The sequence below is a fragment of the Vicugna pacos genome, chromosome 4, assembly GCF_048564905.1.
Source record: "Vicugna pacos chromosome 4, VicPac4, whole genome shotgun sequence".
NCBI classification, from domain to species: domain Eukaryota; kingdom Metazoa; phylum Chordata; class Mammalia; order Artiodactyla; family Camelidae; genus Vicugna; species Vicugna pacos.
Window position 1 is genome coordinate 55,449,619 of NC_132990.1, and position 18,832 is coordinate 55,468,450.

The 18,832-nt window shown below is 42.1% G+C and overlaps 1 long non-coding RNA gene across 1 annotated transcript in view; it reads right to left on the minus strand.

The window, feature by feature from the left end:
• The window catches only part of LOC140695876 (uncharacterized), a 53,600-nt gene extending 34,999 nt beyond the window's left edge, over positions 1-18,601 (minus strand). The window contains exons 1-2 of the long non-coding RNA XR_012071712.1: positions 18,079-18,601; positions 11,730-11,935 (exon numbers count right to left, since the gene is read on the minus strand). This is a non-coding gene — a long non-coding RNA (uncharacterized lncRNA). The remainder of the gene's footprint in view (positions 1-11,729; positions 11,936-18,078) is intronic.
• Between the last annotated feature and the right edge of the window lie 231 nt (positions 18,602-18,832).

Here is an 18,832-nt window from a genome sequence, read left to right on the forward strand (position 1 = left end):
ACATGAGGGATTGAAATCTCAGAAAGAAATTTTCCCAGGACAATATGGCTAATAAGCAAACCAGAGACTTAATTTTGAACTCATCAGTTAACAAGTATTAATAGAGGCCAGATAATATCATGCTAGCCATGGGGCTATAGGGTGAACAAGACAGATCCAGTCCCTGCCCTCAAGAAACCCACTGTCTACTAGATTATGTAAACCTCAACAGCTTCCCTAATTGGCCAGAGAGCAAGGATTCAAAGCCATGTTTTCTACCACAAAGCCCAAGCATATAATGACAACACTTTCTGCCTCTCTCTTACTGAAAATAGTCCCTCTATGAGAAACAAGTCCTGGAAGTTCTCAGGCTGAAGTTAGCTTCATACCTGTATGACAAGGTGTCGATAAGTATATGCTGTGTATGAGAATACAGGACATGTGGAATGTTCTTTAAGGCTTTGCTCAAATGTCACCTCAAAACAGCCACTCTAAACATGTTCTTCCTATCAGCACTGTCCACCCATCTTTCCCCACTGACTTTTTCCAGCCTACTTATCACCTTCTTTTATAATATATAACTTATGTATTATGCCTATTGTTTTATATGCGTTTCCTCACACTTTAGTATAAGCTCCCCAAGGACAGAGAATCCTACCTGTTTTGTTCAGAGGTATCCTCAGTGCCTAAACAGAGCCTGGGACACAGAAAGTATCAATAAATGTGAAAATTATGTACAGGTTTCGAGGCAGATGGTACTAATTAGACAGAAGCCAGGAAGGGCAAGAAGAACAGAGCTGGGAACTCAGTTCCCAATCGGTAGGAGGAGAGTTAATCTCCCGGCAGTCAAGAGAGGTGTGCTGTGAGAACTGGAAGTGAGTGGCCAAAGCAGACCGCAGTCTGGAAACTAGAGGACCCTGCAGGAGGTCGAGTGGCTATGCTCCTCTATGCTCAGAAGCATGTCAGATTTCTGACAGCCAGGAAGCCAGGGTGGATCAGGAAGTGTGTGGCCATCTGTGTTCTGCAAGAACTCAGGGAGTCAGGGGGTCAGATGAGCAGTCAGGGGTTAGGGATCAAAGCAGGCAAAGACTGAAATCCAGGAAGTCTGGGAAAGCAAGATAATGGTACCCATCCACAAAAACACACAGAGGAGCCCAATCCTGAGGCAGGGATTATGGGACCTAAGGTTTCTTTCAAGTTTTCTCCCAGGAGGGTTGTGGTCCTTAGGACTGCAGAAGTGACAGGGCATGGGGCGTGGATTAATGGCATGATGCAGCTCCAATTGTGCAAATCTCTTCCCAGCTTCAAGTTTAGTGGCTTCATGTTTATAGCATGAAATTGGCCATGGTGGAAATACTGACACCATAGAAACTGGCAAATGCTATAAATCAGGAATTGTCTGCTTATTTGTTGGGTAGCTGGTTGTTAAACATTTACCAGCACACCGCTGGTATAGTTTATGACAGAACTGAGGCTGCAGAGAGGCTCATTCTTGGCTAGAAGAAGAGGGTAGAATTGCAGGTAGATACTTAGGCTAAGTAAGCACGCTCCATGGAAAGCACCCATGCCCTTGGGCAACTGCAGATACAGCAGGAGTGAACTTAACAGAATACTTCCCTGGGGTTCTCCTGTTCACTATAGAATTTGCACAGGAATTCTGTCCCTAAATTTGGAAGCTAGAGACTTGTTTGAACCCATTATTCATTTATTCAACAAGTACTAATAGAGGACCTATCATGTGCCAGGCTACCACTAAACCATAGGGGTAACAAGACAGATTTGTTTCTTTTCTCATGGAACTTATTACCTAGCACAGTGACCGAGCACAGGAGTCCACAAATTATGGTCTGAGGTCTTTTAATACAGCCTTCAAGTTAGGGATAGTTTTTGCATTTTTAAAGGGTTATAAAGAAGAAAGAAGAGGAAGAGGAGGAGAACGGACAGAAACCATGTGTGACCTGCAAAGCCTAAAATACTTGTCTAGACCTTTACAAAAAAGTTTGCCACCACATGCTGTTCCAAGCACATTACTCACAGTAACACATTTAATTCTCCCATTAGCCCAATTCTCCCAATAGATTGGTCCTAATACTATTATTCCCACTTGACAGATGAAGAAACTGAGGCACAGAGGCAAAGTAACTTGCCAACAGTCACACAGCTAATAAGTATTAAAGCCAAAATTTAAAACCAGACAATCTGATTTTAGGATCGATGTCCTTAACCACTACACTACACTCTCTCTCAGGCAGACTGGCGGAAGAAGGAGGGAAAGCAGGTGGAAAAGGAGAACAGGAGTGTGGTGATAAGCCGCATCTGAACCCAAAGAACCAGCAGGGATAAGCAGGTCCAGGCCATAGGCCGGGGCAACAGTGAACATCTCCCCAGCTCCCTCACAGTCATGGCTGAGCCTGCTCTTTGCAGGGGTGCCAGATGCTGAGGGTACAGAGATGAGTCCAACTTGGGCCAGAGGGAACACAGTCATGAGTTAACAGGCAATGCTGATACAGTCTGGATTAAGCCCCATATAGCACTGTGGGGGCCCAGCAAAGAAGGAAGCTCCCTCCAATATATTTGGAAGCTGTACAATAAGCTTGGAGTCAGGTGCGGGGACAAGGGGCGGGGGGAGATTTGGAGCTTGGGCTGCTAGGGTCACATGGATGAACCACCTCCAGAATAAGTTACAAAAAGACAAGGCTCAAAGGACAGGTCAAGGGGCCACTGGAGAACCTCAATAAACAACCCTGTGCCCGAAGACAGAAGCAAATATATAAAACTTAAAGAAAATGGTGGGTCAAAAGCCCAAAAGCTATTAGAAATAAAATTATGGCCAACATCTATCTACGATAAAAACTCTCAGAAAGTGGGCATAGAGGGAGCACATACCTCAACATATTAAAGGCCATATCTGACAAAACCCACAGCTAACATCATACTCAATGGTGAAACATCCTCTAAGATCAGGGATAAGACAAGGATGCCTACTCTCACCACTGTTATTCAACATAGTTTTGGAAGTCCTAGCCACAGCAATCAGAGAAGAAAGGGAATTAAAAGGGATCCAAATTGGAAAAGAAGAAGTAAAACTGTCACTGTTTGCAGATGGCATGATACTATACATAGAAATCCTAAAGACACTACCAGAAAACTACCAGAACTCACCAATGAATTCAGTAGTTGTAGGATACAAAATTAATATACAGAAATCTTTTGTATTTCTATACACTAACAATGAAATAACATAAAAAGAAATTAAGGAAATATTCCCATTTACTATCACATCAAAAAGACTAAAATACCTAAGAATAAACCTACCTAGGTAGGCAAAAGACCTGTACTCCAAAAACTATAAGACATTGATGAGCCAGAAAGAGAAAGAGAAAAATACCATATGATATCACTCATATGTGAAATCTAAAAAAAGGAAAAAGAAGACACTAATGAACTCATCTACAAAACAGAAACAGACTCACAGACATAGAAAACACTCTTATAGTTAAATGGGGAAAGGAGGAGGGAAGAGATAAATTGGGAGTTCGAGAGTTGTAAATATTAACTACTATAAATAGAAAAAAAAACAAATTTCTTCTGTATAGCACAGGGAACTATTTTCAATATCCGGTAGTAGCCTATAAGAAAAATAATATGAAAATGAATATATGTATGTATATGTATGATTGAAACATTATGCTTGTACACCAGAAATTGACACATTGTTAACTAACTATACTTCAATTTTTTTTTAAGTAGATCATCACCAAAAAAAAAAAAAAAGACATTGATGAAAGAAACTGAAGATGACACAGACAGATGGAAACACATACCATATTTTTGGATTGGAAGAATCAATATTGTTCAAATGGCCATAATACCAAAGGCAATATACAGATTCAAAGCAATCCTTATCAAATTATCTATGACATTTGTCACAGAACCAGAACAAAAAATTTTTAAATCAGTTTGGAAACACAAAAGACCCTGACTAGTCTAAACAATCTGGAGAAAGAACAGAGCTGGAGGAATCACACTCCCTGATCTCAGACCATACTACAAAGCTACGCTAATTAAAACAGCATGATACTAGCACAAAACAGACACACAGATCAATGGAACAGGATAGAAAGCCCAGAAAAAAACCTATACACTTACGGTCAATTAATCTACAACAAAGGAGGTAAGAATATACAATGGAGAAAAGACTCTTCAATAAGTGGTGCTGGGAAAACTGGACAGCTCCATGTAAAAGAATGAAATTAGAGCATTCTCTAACACCATATACAAAAATAAACTCAAAATGTGTATTAAAGACCTAACTATAAGACCAGATACTCTATAACTCCTAGAGGAAAACACAGGCAGAACACTCTCTGACATAAATCGCAGCAATATTTTTTTCCAATCCATCTTCTAGAGTAATGGAAATAAAAACAAAAATAAGCAAATGGGACCTAATTCAACTTAAAAGCTTTTGCACAGCAAAGGAAACCATAAACAAAATGAAAAGACAACCTACAGAATAGGGAGAAAATATTTATAAATGATGAGACTGACAAAGGATTAATTTCCAAAATATACAAACAGCTCATATAGTTTAATATAAAAAAATCCAATCAAAAAATGGGCAGAAGACCTAAATAGACATTTCTCCAAAGAAGATATACAGATGGCCAACAGGCATATGAAAGGATGCTTAATACCTCTAATTATTAGAGAAATACAAATCAAAACTACAATGAAGTATTACCTCACACCAGTCAGAATGGCCATCATTAAAAAGTCTATAAATAATAAATGCTGAAGAGGATGTGGAGAAAAAGGAACCCTCCAACACTGTTGGTGGGAATGTAAATTTGTGCAGCCACTATGAGAACGGTACGGAGGTTTCTTGAAAAACTAAAATTGAATTACCACATGATCCAGCAATCCCACTCCTGGGCATATATCTGGAGAAAATCCTAAATCAAAAAGATAAATGCACCACAATGTTCATAGCAGCACTGTTTACGATAGACAAGATATGGAAGCAAACTAAATGTCCATAGAACAGATGACTGGATAAAGAAGTGGAATAATACTCAGCCATAAAAAATGATGAAATAATGCCATTTGCAACAACATGGATGAACCTAGAGATTATCATATTAAGTGAAGTCAGTCAGACAGGGGAAGATAAATATCATATGATATCACTTATATATGGAATCTTAAAAAAAATGATACAAATGAACTTATTTACAAAGCAGAAACAGAAGCAGAAATCACAGACATAGAAAACAAACTACGGTTGCCTAAGGGGAAATGGGGGGAGATAAATTAGGAGTTTGGGATCAACATATACACACTACTATGTATAAAATTAAAAAAAAAAAAGGAAGAAAGAAAAGAAAGAAGGGGTAGGAAGGTAGCTGGGGAGTCCAGACCAGACAGCAGAAACCAGAACAGAGCAAGCACGGATGGAACCAGGGGACCGAGGCATGTCTGGGTCTTCATGACAGGCTACCTTCCCTACCTCACAGCTTTATCCTTCATCCTGTTTCCTAACAGCTGACTCTCCGCTAATCTTACCAACCAGGAACTTACTGACTTTGGTGCCCCCTAGTGCTGGGAAAGACCTGCCCAGAGTTAAGCATTTTATGCTAATACTCCTATACTCCCTTCTGTCATCCAGCTGACCTTCCCAAGATGAGCTAATAATCTTCCTCTAAAAGGAAGTGTCAGGCTCCTTTTCTTGCTCACATTTCTCCCCAGAAACATTCCATCCAGGGTTTACAGCTGCCAGTGGCCTGGCAGTGTTGGTGACTTCACATTCTCCCTCTGGGAAATGAAGTGACTTAGCAGTCATTAAGACCAAGATAACAGTGCAAATCATCAGTAGTTCTTTGCAGAACAGAGAAATGTCAGGGCTGTTGGGTGTCTGAATGGAGCCGCAGGTCCTGGGGTCAACATGGCAGAAAAAATGACAGTGTAGAGTTGCAGGTTAGTCCAACAATTATCAAGCCCCAAGGAGCAAATCTCAGTAAAGACTTGTTGATTTTGCTCTAACAATAGGAAGGCTGGTGAGCTACACCATAGCTCTTCCTTCCTGATTTCCAGCATACTGACCGACATGCCTGTACTGAGCATTATCACGCACACAGTTGCTACTGTGTTATTATAATGGACATCCGTGGGATTGTTTGCCCAGAATCCCCTTCTCATGGGAACTACCCACCCCACCCCTATCCACATGGCAAATTCCTCTGTGGCTTTGTCTTCCCCAACACGTTTCATTAGTTAGGGGTGAGCACACGACCCTCGGTGAGCTAATCAGAGCCCTTCTTTGGAATTCTCCCAACTGGAGTAAGAATCAGTCTCTCTTTGATGGTGGAAGTTGAAAGATGTAAACTTTGAGAGCCTTTGGTAGCTGCATTTACAACTAAGTGGAGGAATGCTAACTGCAGGAGAGAAGATTAAAATGCAGAAAAAAGCAGAGATTAGGGAGATAAAAAATTCTTAGGAGCATCCACGTCTAGGCACCCAGCTATTTCTGAGGCCAAGTTGCAGCCATGTTTCCTGTAGTTTGGTTATTAGATTCCATGAGGAAGTAAATTTGTGTGGGGTTTTTTTTACCTAAATTACTTCCAGCTTGAGTTTCCTCTAATTGGTTATAACAGTGGCATGGAAAAGTAGAGCTCTCCAGAATGCCCTCAGAGAACTCCCTACTTCGCTCTCTTAACGATGGTGCCAGTGGGCAGTGGTGGTCAGGCCCCAGCCCAGGCAGAAAACACCAAGTCCCACGTGAGAGGAACAAGAAGCCACCACCTTCTCTATGCTTATCCACACTGCATGCCCCTCTGCTTGCTCCAACATCTGTCTAACTGCTCCTTGGCTCAGCCACTCCAGCTGAGGTCTACTTAGTCTGTTTCTCTGGATTCCAACTCACCACGTCATTCCTGCCTATTTATTCCCTTTTAGCATGTCTTCAAAGTATTCAATCCCTCCAACCTGCAAGCTAAATTACCTCTACCATTCATCATCAAGGGCGGAGCCTAGTTAAGCACAGTTATTCTGTAAATGTTAAATGATCTGATGTACACTAGAACTGCCACAGGAAGTCAGAAAAGGGAAAAATCAGTGCGGGGTCTTATAAAACAAATGGCCTTGAATATGGAGAGGTAGAAAGGAAAAATTAAGGACAATGAGACAGAAAAGAGCTTGTGGACAAGAGGACTGGAGACAATAAATGAACCTGAATGGAGTGAATATTATCAGAATGGGAACAATATTAGGTAAATCTGAGAGGTAAAATGGGGTCAAATTAAACAAGGACTTAACAATAAGGCAGAGGAGATTAGACTTAATATGCAGGCAGATATCATAGTAGGTTTTTCATTAGATAAAGAAGGAAAATAATATTTTAGCTATGTATTTGTCACAGAGAATGAGGAGAATCTCCTTAGCTTACAAAGAAGATAAAAGGGGATAATGCTTATTCTCTCTACTGAAAGCATTTTTCATTTTCCTAAAGGATTCATCATTGGTTATTTTGAGACTTTTTGGTGTTGGGATACTATTCAATACAAAAATTTTAAAAGTACAGACAAGCAAAATAAAAAATGAAAGTCTCCCAAAACTTCATTTACAAAATAAGCATTGACATATTTATATATACCCTCCCAAAATGATTTATAATATATATACATTAATTGAAAATTGATTTATGTTATGTAAATATGGCTCTTCTCACTTAGCAATATAATTTCCATCGGTTGTTTTTGAGCGGCAAATTCCTCTATTATATTTTAAAATATTTGGTTCAAAAAAATGAAATTTATATGTACCTTTTTCATTCCGTAGCTCAGATAAGCATTTTCTTAAATTTGTTTTATAGAACATTTAGAGCTACAAGACATTCTGCCCCAAATAAGGGGGTTATGTTTAGGAAAGGCTTTATCCCTTGTGGAAATTAAAAGTTCTCAAGAGTCCTACAATGAATTGATCAAAGCTAAATGAAGTTTGCTCCAGCAAATACCTTCTCAATGAAAATTCATCAATATTGGTATAATTCCAATTGAAAGTAATGTACTCAGAGAGTTCAAAACACAGTTCTGGTCAAAATATCCTATACCCAAGGAAATCACTTTAAAAAGGCCCACTTTGTGTGACCATGGTGGTCGTCCCATTACTCAATGAGGCCAGCAGTGGCCATAGGGTCACCTCACAAGAACATAGATACCAGAATTCAAGCATCTGCTTGAGGTTGGAATTATTTCAACCATGAGACTCCATGAACTTTGAGAGCATTTAAAAACCCTCCTTCAGATCCAGTCACTCATTTGCCAGCCTCAAGCAAGCCATTTTCCTCTCCAAGTCTCAGTTTCATCATCTGTGAAATGAAGGATCTTTGTGTGAAGCCAGCACTGGCGTCCAACTGTGGATCACAATCTGGATCCCCCTGGGGTCCCTTTCAACAATAACATACTCACACCCCCTGATCTCCTAACTTCCAAAGCCTCACTGAGGACCTGTGTTCTTTCTCTCTGTTGAGGAAGAAATGGTCAAAGCAAACAATATCATCAAGAATTGCTCACATGGGCACACAGAGCACACACCAAACAGCTGGAAAACAAAGAAAGTAGGTGAAAGGTGAAGTTGTTTTGCTGAATGGGTGTCAGAGGTTGGCGTACAAATCCACAGGGAGGATGAGAACTTCACTAAAGCTAACACTTGCTCTGAAAAATCTTCACAGAACTTCCATCCCAGCAGCCCATCTCCCGCCCCCCAGCTGGTTTCTTCCAAAAGGCCTAGAGGCAAGAATAGTTTAGCTTTTCTCTCTCTCTTTTTTTTCAGGAAAACAAATAGAAGTTTGTTTTTTTTTTAAGAGATTGAGCCTCAATCAGAAAGAGATCTTCTTTCTTCCTTAGGAAAAAACCTCCAGCTGTTTCTATGCAGCCCCAGGGCCCCACACAATTTGGGTTCTCTGAACCCTGGGAAGGGTCTTGCTGTTTTTTGTGCTCCTCAAGAGTCTGAGGAAACCAGTTCTGTGCTCCTCTGTCCTGCTGGTGTTGAACAAGAATGCTGGAAGCTCAAGGAGATTTTATCTGGGACACTATGCAATGCAGAATAAAATAGCTTTGAGTGACGGTTCTTTCTTGAAGTAAACTTCCACCTATTGTCCAAGAAATATCACAAAGACCAACAAAACCTGAATCTAATTAAAAGTCTAAGAAAGGCACTGAGCTGGTTCCCTGGCTGAACCCAACACCCCTGAGGATGCTCAGGGTCCTGAAACCCTCAGGGCTCCTCGCTGGCTGCAGAACCAAGCCCATTACTCGTGCTTGAATGAAGTCTACAAATTCAACCAAGCAGTCTAATATTCTTGGTGTAATGCCTGAGGTCCAGTGTTCCTTTGGTCCTGTGTCTCCTTCAATAGAGGCTTGTCTCTTGACCCTACTGCAAGGTTGGCTGGTTCCATCACTATAATACCCTTATGTCCACTACAGAGAGAACCTATCATTTGAGTGCTCCTTACAGTGTCTAAGGCAGGGACTGTGTCCCCAAAGCCTCAGGAACAAGTTGAAGGACTGTTCTTGTAGCTTCTGGCTAATTAACACTTGTAGCTTTTGCAGAATTTTGTCTAAGACCTCACCTGGTGTAGGCTTTGTAAAGAAGGGGATGTATAGTCCCCACTCACCTATAACTATCAGAGTTATGAAGCCCAACTCATCCTGATTTGCCCATGTCCCGAGAAACCCCACAAGGTTAGACAAACCAGGGCGTTGATCCCTACATGTATCTACCAGAAGAATTTACCAATTGCTGAATGCCAAGTTAGCTTAAGTCAGTGCAAAATATCCTGTTTCCCTTAAAATAGTTTCTACAAGCTTAACTCCAAAAAAAAAAGGAAAGCAATAAGATTTAGCGCCTTGCTACTCAAAGTGTGGTCCACAGACCAACAGCATCTCTATTCCCGGGACCTTGTTAGAAATGCAGTCTCAGGCCCCACCTCAAACCTATGAATTAAGATCTGCAATTTAGCAAGGCCTCCAGGTGAGACCTCGCACAAGGGCTCCATGCACCTTAAAGTCCAAGGTGCACTGGCCTAAAGGTAGGTGTAGAGGGTGACTTTAAGCTCTGTCTGGAAGTCAGGAGGAGTGAGTCGGCAGAGGCAGGGAAGAGAGGGCACCAGAAAACAAGGGCACAAAGACACAGAATACGGAAATGTGTTCATTCACCAGGAGTCATTTGTTGTTCCTGGGGGTGAGGGGTGGGAAAGAAAAGGCAGACTGGGGAGAGACTGTGGAAGCCCTTGAACATCAGATTGAGTACCTTCCCTCCTCTCTCTCCTCTCAAGGCTCAGTCAGCTACTAAATTCTGTTTTATTTTCTGAAAGCTAGAGACCCTCCCTTCCCCTGGCCTAGTCTGGCAGCAGCTAGATTCCTACAGTGCTAGCTGAGAAGGGAGGCAGCAGGCCCAGGAAGACCCTCCCCATGGGTTGCATTCACACTTGAGCTCTTCTCTCTGGAGACCTCTGAAGAGTTAGAGTCCCTTGTCTCTGGCTGGGGAACTGCTCTGACGGGGGAAGCAGAGCCAGCAGATAAAGGGATGCAGATCAAGGATCTCTATTTCTAAATGAAAAGCTAGAAAAATGAGAAGTCTTGAGCAATTCTCTCTGAGGTATAATATGGAGTACTGGTTACTTAACCACTTTGTGCCTCGGTTTCCTAAACCATACCTTGGGATAACCCTTGTAATAACCTCATAAATTGGAAGGATTTGGTGAATTAAATCATACAAAGCTCTTAAAAGTGCCCCTAGATCCTACCAGGACCTCCCTAGACAGTACTGCCTTGAATTTAGCAATTGCCCCTGTAATAACGCATGAGTTGGAGACACAACTTGCTGAGTGGGAAGCTGGGGTGTGGCAGTCAGCCTGCAATTCGGCCCAAGGGGCCTTCTTCAGAGAGGTTGGCATTTGCAAGCACGTTATCCTTTGCTACCTAACATGATCACCAAATGTGTAACTCCAGTCAAACACAGGATGAACTGAGACTTACCGTGTGCATGAGTCAGGGGATGATCAGAGAAGCAGAGCCACGTTGAATGATATAGAATAGGATTTACTGCAGCAGTTAGACCAAAGCTACCACACTGTATATTCCTAGCAAGGCTGGTCAATATTGAGAACTTCACCAAAAAACTCTTAGTCCATACACTGATGCCCAGGAGGCCACTCTGGGAAGCCCCTCCTTTATGCCCTCCCTCTTGGGGTACACCACACCACACTTTGTACACATCGGTAACAGAACCTGTGTCACTTGTGCTCCAGCTCCTGTAAGCCCCTTCATGCTAGAAGCTCTATTTCATCTCTTTGTATTTTCAGACCCTGCCATGTGTTGGGTCAAATCATTCGAAATCACTGCTATTTTATCATCTTTGGTCCAAAAAAAAAGTCACAGTTTCATAAATTTCAGGGTATTTGGAGGCACTGGGCAAATGTTTGCTAAATAAGTGAACACAAGACCATCAAGTACCCACAAATTCTAGCTAAGCATCAAAGAAAGAAAATTCTTTGTGTCTTTGTGTGGCCTTGGGCTCCTTATTACATACTCAATTATCTTTATACTCCTAAATGTGGAGGTACCAATATGTGAACCCAAATGTGCCAAACACAGAGGTTTTGTACTACTTTCAGGTTTCTGGAGCCTGGCAATGTCTCCACCCAGAAGATAAGTGATTCCCCAAGGGGTCAAATACACAGTTTTCTGTACCGTTTCAGTGTTTTTGGAGGCTGGCAGTATCTCCACACAGCTGATAAGTGGCAGACTCTGAGATGGATGAGATTAACTTCTGAGATGGCAAGTGTCCAAGACGGCTCAGGAAGCAGCTGCTGAACTCTGCTTGATTTTCAGTCCCAGCATCGCGGGATGGCAAGGAGCCTCAGAGGTCACGGATCTCAACCATACATCACTCGGAACTGAAAATCAGCAGATGCAAAATAACTGTTTTAAAAATCTGGACATGTCAGTGAAAGGGAGTTAAAAAAAAATAAAGGGAAAGCAAGAAAAGAAGATCGCTGATACAAACTCTTTAGCACTAGGCAGTAGCACAAATGCAGCCCTTGGCTTCACTTTACCCATCTATATGAGGTCTAAAATTGTGAGGTGTGTCTGACTCCACCAATTGAAGCTGCAGAGGGGCTGAGTTGGTGGGTCAGGTAGAGGCTGTTCTGAACCTTCAAAAAGGACAAAGCTCCAGAGAAATGTTACACATGCAGACATGCTCCTGCCTGGGCCCAACCCTGAAATTCCCTGCATTCTGGCCCTCTTCTCCTTCCCACTTCCTGCTCCTTGGTCCCCAGCTCCCCTGACCACCACTGCCCTCTGCCCTTGGTTACCTGAAGACCTGACTGTCTACCTCTACACCCCCTCTACCTGGGTCCTGCCTCTCAGCCCTTCCCTGGTTATGAGGACAGGGAAAGTGAGTTAAGAGGAGCTGGTTACCTTTATCACTTCAAATACACAAAATGCTAAGAGGCAAGGATTATTAGCCTCCTTTTAAACTGAAGAGAAGTTAGGTAATCTGCCAAAAGTCACAGGGTCAATAAAGGATGAAAGAGGAATCAAACTCCAGGTGTATCAGACACCAAAGCCATATTCTTTCCAATATGCCACACTGCCTCTCTTTCCATGCTTCCTTTTCACCTTCCTGGAGTCTCATATGCATGTTCCCCACCTGTGATATTCATTCTAGCTCCTTTTTCAACCTACAATTCATCTTTTAAACTCCAGCAACTGCTCCCATTCAGACTTTGGCCAACTCACAATATCTTCTGAGATTTAAGAGTGTCCCACCATTTGTAACCCACCAATGAAATGAGGGCACATCTGACCACACCTCACCTGCCTTCCATGAGTTTCCCACTGCTACAGGAAGGGTCCAAATATCTCATCATGGTGTAAATGGCACTCACAATGTGGCCTTTACTGGTCCCTCTGGCCTCACCTCTCACCTGGCCCTTCTATCTTCTCCTATTTCCACCAGATTTCAACTACACTAAACCTCTTTCCCAAACAAGCTTACTCTAAGATTAAGTAGCCAATAGGTTGGCCTACAGTACTTAATATAATAAGATGGAGAGTTTTTAATTATCCTGGTATCTGGTACTAGAATTTCTCTTTGGGCAGAACCACTTTTATCGGAAGAATTTCTTGATAACCCCTATTGGTGCAGAAGTTGAGGTCCTAGGATTCCAAGTACAGGTAGTTCGCAGGTTAGGCGCTTCAGAAGTAGATGCTGAGACAGAGTTTGGGGTGCAAGATGTTTCTTAAGACAACCAGATGCACATCAACTGATAAATGAGTAAACAAAATGTAGTGGATCTATACAATACATCTTAGAATATTTATTCACCAGTAAAAAGGAATGAAGTACAGATATATGCAACAACATGGATAAACCATCATTATGCTAAGTGAAAGAGGCCAATCACAAGAGGCCACATATTGTATGATTCTATTTATATGAAAGATCCAGAATAGGCAAATCTTTAGAGGCAGAAAGTGCATTAACAGTTGCCAGAAGTTGTGGGAGCGGGTAATGGAGAGTGACTGCTAACAGGTATGGAATTTCTTTTTGGTCTCATGAAAATGTTCTGGAATTAGATAGTGATGATAGCTGCATAACTTTGTGAATTTACTAAAAACCACTTTTAAAGCGTGGGTTTTATGATGTGTAAATTATATCTCAATAAAGTTAAAAAAAATTAAGGTTTGTTAAGGGTCAATATCTGTAAAAGGAAGGAGGAAGAAGGAGGACTGGGCAGAGGAAGAACCTGACCTGTGATGCAGGCCCAACAGCTTTAAAGTTTGCAGGACAAGAGAGCGTGTCTTTTTTCCTTCTCTACATGGACTTGTTAACAGACATCCATATTGAGGTGTAATTTATGAATTAGGGTCAACATTATGCTTAAACCCTGTGAACAATGATGAACAAGAGAAGTGATGAAAGAAAAAATAAGAGGAACTCTACCACCAAAATCAAGTTGGACTTAGTATCAGGTGTTGGGCGTACTAGCTTTTCATAAAAAGCACACCTGGAAAAGCTGCAAGAAAGCCTCTATTTCACATATCACTTCTGATTAAGATAAGAACAATGGGGAAACCAGCAGGGAGAAATGTAAACTCAGATATCTAATAATAAAAACTTACTTTTACAAAGATGCTTTTCATACATCATCTCACTTAGTCCTCTCAACAACTCCCTCAAGTAGGAAGATCAGAATTTGTATTATAATCATCATTTATAATTGAGTCAACTGACAGAGTTTAAGTGATTGGTTCAAGTTTACATAGCAACAAAGCAATGGTGTCAGGATTTCACACAGAGCTAGTGACTCCAAAGACAATACTCTTTCTGTGACTGTACCATGCTGAAGCACAACTACCACCACCTCTTGACCCTCCGTGGCCAGAGAGGCAACCACAAGTGAACGGAGAGAGACCCGCCCAGGAGTTCCAATGCTTTTCCCATAAGGCAAAAGCCATTTGAGGATTAACATCTCAGAGGAAGTTTTTCAGTAATTAGCATAGCTTTCAGCCATCAAATAGAATGAAGAATTCACTTGTATGTGGTCTCAAAAAAGTTAAACAGTAAAACTCCAGGCAGGCAACCAGTGACCATTTTTAACTCCAGTGTGGCAGCAAGAGGAATTCTGGATGGCAAGATAGAAGAAGAAAATATTGAATAAAGGGTTTCCACAGAATAGAGGAGCATTCAGCCCAGGAGTTTTCCTTCCCAACAAAAGTCACTACAGCAACAGTGAGAAATCAAAGGCAGTCATGGGTAGTGATGGTGGACTGGGGAAAAGTGATACATCCAGCATAGATGTGGATGTGCAGTTGGCAATGAAGACGACACCAGATTCCTTGGACAAAAATATAAATACAAATATATATATATTTGAGAAACTGTCTCAACCAAGTTAAATGTATTTCTTTACTCCAGGATTTCCCAAGAGGAAAAGAGTTTACACAGCAATTTAAGAAATGGTGAATTCAAGTAATAACATACATTTGATGTCATTTATAACAACTGCAGAGAGAAATGGACCATTCTGGACAACTAGTTCAGGTGTGACAAGTACATGGCTTGTTTGCTTTAATTTCTCCCTCCTGCCCCCATGGCAAGCATGACTAATTAGTCATTGCACTCTGCCACTGATTCCAGATATAGCTCCATAACCTTTAAAACAATACTCCAAGAAGCCACTACTAGTTAATCATAAATGAATTATCAGCTTTGACAAAAAAAAAAGTCAGACACAAACTTTCATGGAATGAAGAAACAGACTACATATTCCTCAAGGTGCAACAGATGACCAGGGTCCTGACCAGGAAGACCTGCTAGCTAACTCCCACAGGATGAGTTAAGATTCCAGGGACCAGATCCCATTTGTCGTACCATCAGCACCTAGTATGGTGCCTGACATGGTAGATGCTATACATGTTTGGTGAATTAATGAGTTAACACCAAAATCACATGGTAATGGAGATTTTACATAGTTTATAGTAACTATAGATGTCTACAAGCCATTAGAAAAAAAATGTATATAATTGTTCCCTATTATGGGTCCAGTTTCTTTCTCTGCTCTTCTTTCTGCTTATATATGGTTATATAAGGACCTTAATAAAGAACTTCATCCAGTATGGTTTAAAGAAGCATCAGGAACACAAAGACTGTAACACCAAGAGACCTTGGTTTGAATTTTGAATCTACATTTATTTGCTATATAACCTTGAAAATACTACTTGACCTCTCCAAGCTTCAGTGCCTTCAATTGTAAAAAGAGAATAATAATATCTACCTTGTAGTGTTGTTATGAGAATTAGGGATTTATTATGCAAAGCACCTAATACAGTTCCTGGTTCTTTTTCTATATATGCCTCTCCTTGTTTCCAAAAGGATGTAAAGTGGCTTAGAAAGTTACCTACCACGAAGTAAATAAGTTTAAAATAAAGAGGCAAAAGTTTCAGATCAAGGGAAAATAAATATAGTAAAAAACAGAGTTTTAAAGTCAAACCTGATCCAAAATTAAAATAAATACAAAAACAGGGAAAGGGCATAGCTCAGTGGTAGAGTGCATGCTTAGTGTGCACAAGGTCCTGGGTTCAATCCCCAGTACCTCTGTTGCAGAAAAAATGTGTTTACAGCTCAATGTTAAAGCTCAGTGTTACAGCTCGGTGTGACAGCTCAGTTGTGACAGCAACCTGGATCCAGGCAAGAGACCAAGCAGCACTCGGAGAGTTGGAGAACTCAGGTTTATTACACCAGCAGGCCCAGAAGAGTTAACACTCCAAGCTCTGGACTCCGTCTGCAGGTTTACACAGGCTTTTATAGGCTGCCAGTTTACACTTTGCAACATCATATGCAAATAAGGTATAACAAAAGTTGACTTAATTAGGAACAAGCTTTGTAGAAATGGACCAATCAGGAGGGAGAGAAATAACCAATCAGGAGTGAAGGAAATAACCAGCCAGGAGTGAGCTCGGGAACCAACAGAATTTTAGGGGTAAGTAAGCCGGTTCAGAGGCAAAAAGTGAGATAGAGCCTCTGGGCCAGGGAACTGGATGGTGCTGGTAGGAGAGTAGTGGCCCTGCCTGGAGGTCCTGCCGGTCTTTTTATGGGGCTTCCCACCTCATCTCCATTAAAAAATAGTAAACAAACAAACCTAATTGCCTCCTAAATAAATAAGCAAGCAGAAAGAAAATATTCACACTGGGCGAGACTTTTCAGACCTTTTTCCAAACACAGTAAGCCCACCCCTCTCCCATGTTCCCCTATCACCTTGCACCTACATGTTTTCTGACACATTATCATGTTGCACGGCCCTGATTTATGCTTTGCTCCCCTAAGCATCTCACTCCCAGCCAAGCTCTTAACACTTCCAAGGCAAGGTTCTATTTCTTTCATTCTTGTACCCTCAGCACATAGTGCAGTCCCTGATATGTGGCAACTATCCAGTACATGGGGAAGTGAAAGTAGGAAAAGAGAAGAAGGGGGGCAGACCAGCCAACTTTGTGGTATTAGCATCCTAGAAAGGGGAATCAACTGAGGTCCTCACCAAAAAAACGGGAATTTGAAGAGGAAGTGAGGAGAGAGGAAAATACAGCAACCGTTGCAGAAAAGGTATACCGAATCCAGCTAAGTCGAAGGGGTAAAAAGGGTACTGTGGGCCAGTGCTAATTGGGGGGAATGAGGAAGGTGAACCCCCAACCAGGGAAGAGGTGAGGGCTGAGGCTGGCCCTGGATGGGCAGGAAATGGAGCGCAAGGATGAGACCCAGAAGGCAGTCTCAACCACAGGAGATTCAGCTGAAGACTCCTCGCCCCCTTAAAAACTGAAAATGCAGCAGAGGCATGTGAAAGATTGACACTGGAAACTCTCAACTTGTATATGCCGACCACACATTTGGTCTATCCCTTCCTGTTCATTTGAACTCTTTGCATACATTCATTAAGGGAGATAAAAGGCTTGGGTCAGGGATGTATCCTCCCCAGCACAAAACCTCCCAGATTCTATAAGCAGAGAAACTGTTCCACTGGTCCACTCCAGTCAGACCACACCCACCCCTGCAAAACTGGGCTTCTGTGGATAACTGTACATATCCTTATACTATGGTCCACAGGAATATTTCATTCTTTAATTGTGTTAGTCACCAAAACTGCAAAGACTCAGTAGTCCTCATTTTAGGTATCCGCACCAGAATAGGTAAAAAAGAAGTGAAACAATGTCTGCAATTTGCTTCAAAATAATATGTAAAATAAGCAGCTTGGATTGTCCAAAGGGTAGCCTTTAGGAAGAGAATGTGATTTATGTTAAGGATGCTTCCCCCTAAAAGGCAAGCCAGTTAAATGAAAAAGTAAAATCCTGGGTAAGTATAGGAAGTATTTGCAGAAGAAATTTTATTTCATTGCGTTGGCCCTAAATGGCATTAGCAAATACCGCCAAGTAATCAAAGAGGTCATTAGGAAGGAACTAGAAACACCTTCCAGTGTTATGTGAAAAAATCGGACATCTTAATTATACTCTGCCACCTAGTGACAAAGGGAATTTAACATACTTGCTTAGCCAGGCTCCAAGAGCAGAGAGGCTGCCCTCCACCACCTGGAAGCCAGAGCGGGGTGTCCCACAGGCGTGTGGTGCACGGTGTCCTCTCCGCTTCAGCTCCACAGCTCCAGACACGGGCAGCAGAAGACACCGGCAGCAGCCAAGCGAGCTGTTCGCGTGAGGCTGACAGACTTCACACGGAGCCAGAAGGCCCACCCTCTGCCATTCAACACGGCCCGCTGGCCCCTTCGCGACCTCTTGCCAGTTGCTCAGGGCTTCAAGGGGAAACAACAGCAGGACTGAAAAGGCGTCCTGAGCTTGGGCATTTTCCCCCTGAAGTTCCACCGTGAGGAAGGAGAAGGAAGAGGAGACACTATTATCTCCTTCCCACGAACTGGGATAACTTTTTCGCTCACACGTCTTTGCGCCTACACAAGATGGTGGACACAAATACTCCTATTAACTCCCAAGTAGAAACTAAAGTGTGTTTTAAAAGTGCATTCAGGTCCAACTGCGCACGGCTTGTGAGAAGTATCTCGTCCAGTGAGCCTCCTCCCACTGAAGCGGTTCCCCATAATGCACTGCGAGGCAAGAAGCCGGGTTGGGGTGCAGCCAGGGCCGGAAGTAAAACTGTGACCGCTCTGGCTGGCACTCGGGATCATAGAGTTTCTATGCGTGCTGTCTCAGTCCATTTGCGGACGGCCATTGGTGTTACAGCCCTAGCATTTAATAAGGAGCTTGATCCTGTACAGAAACTTTCTGTGGAC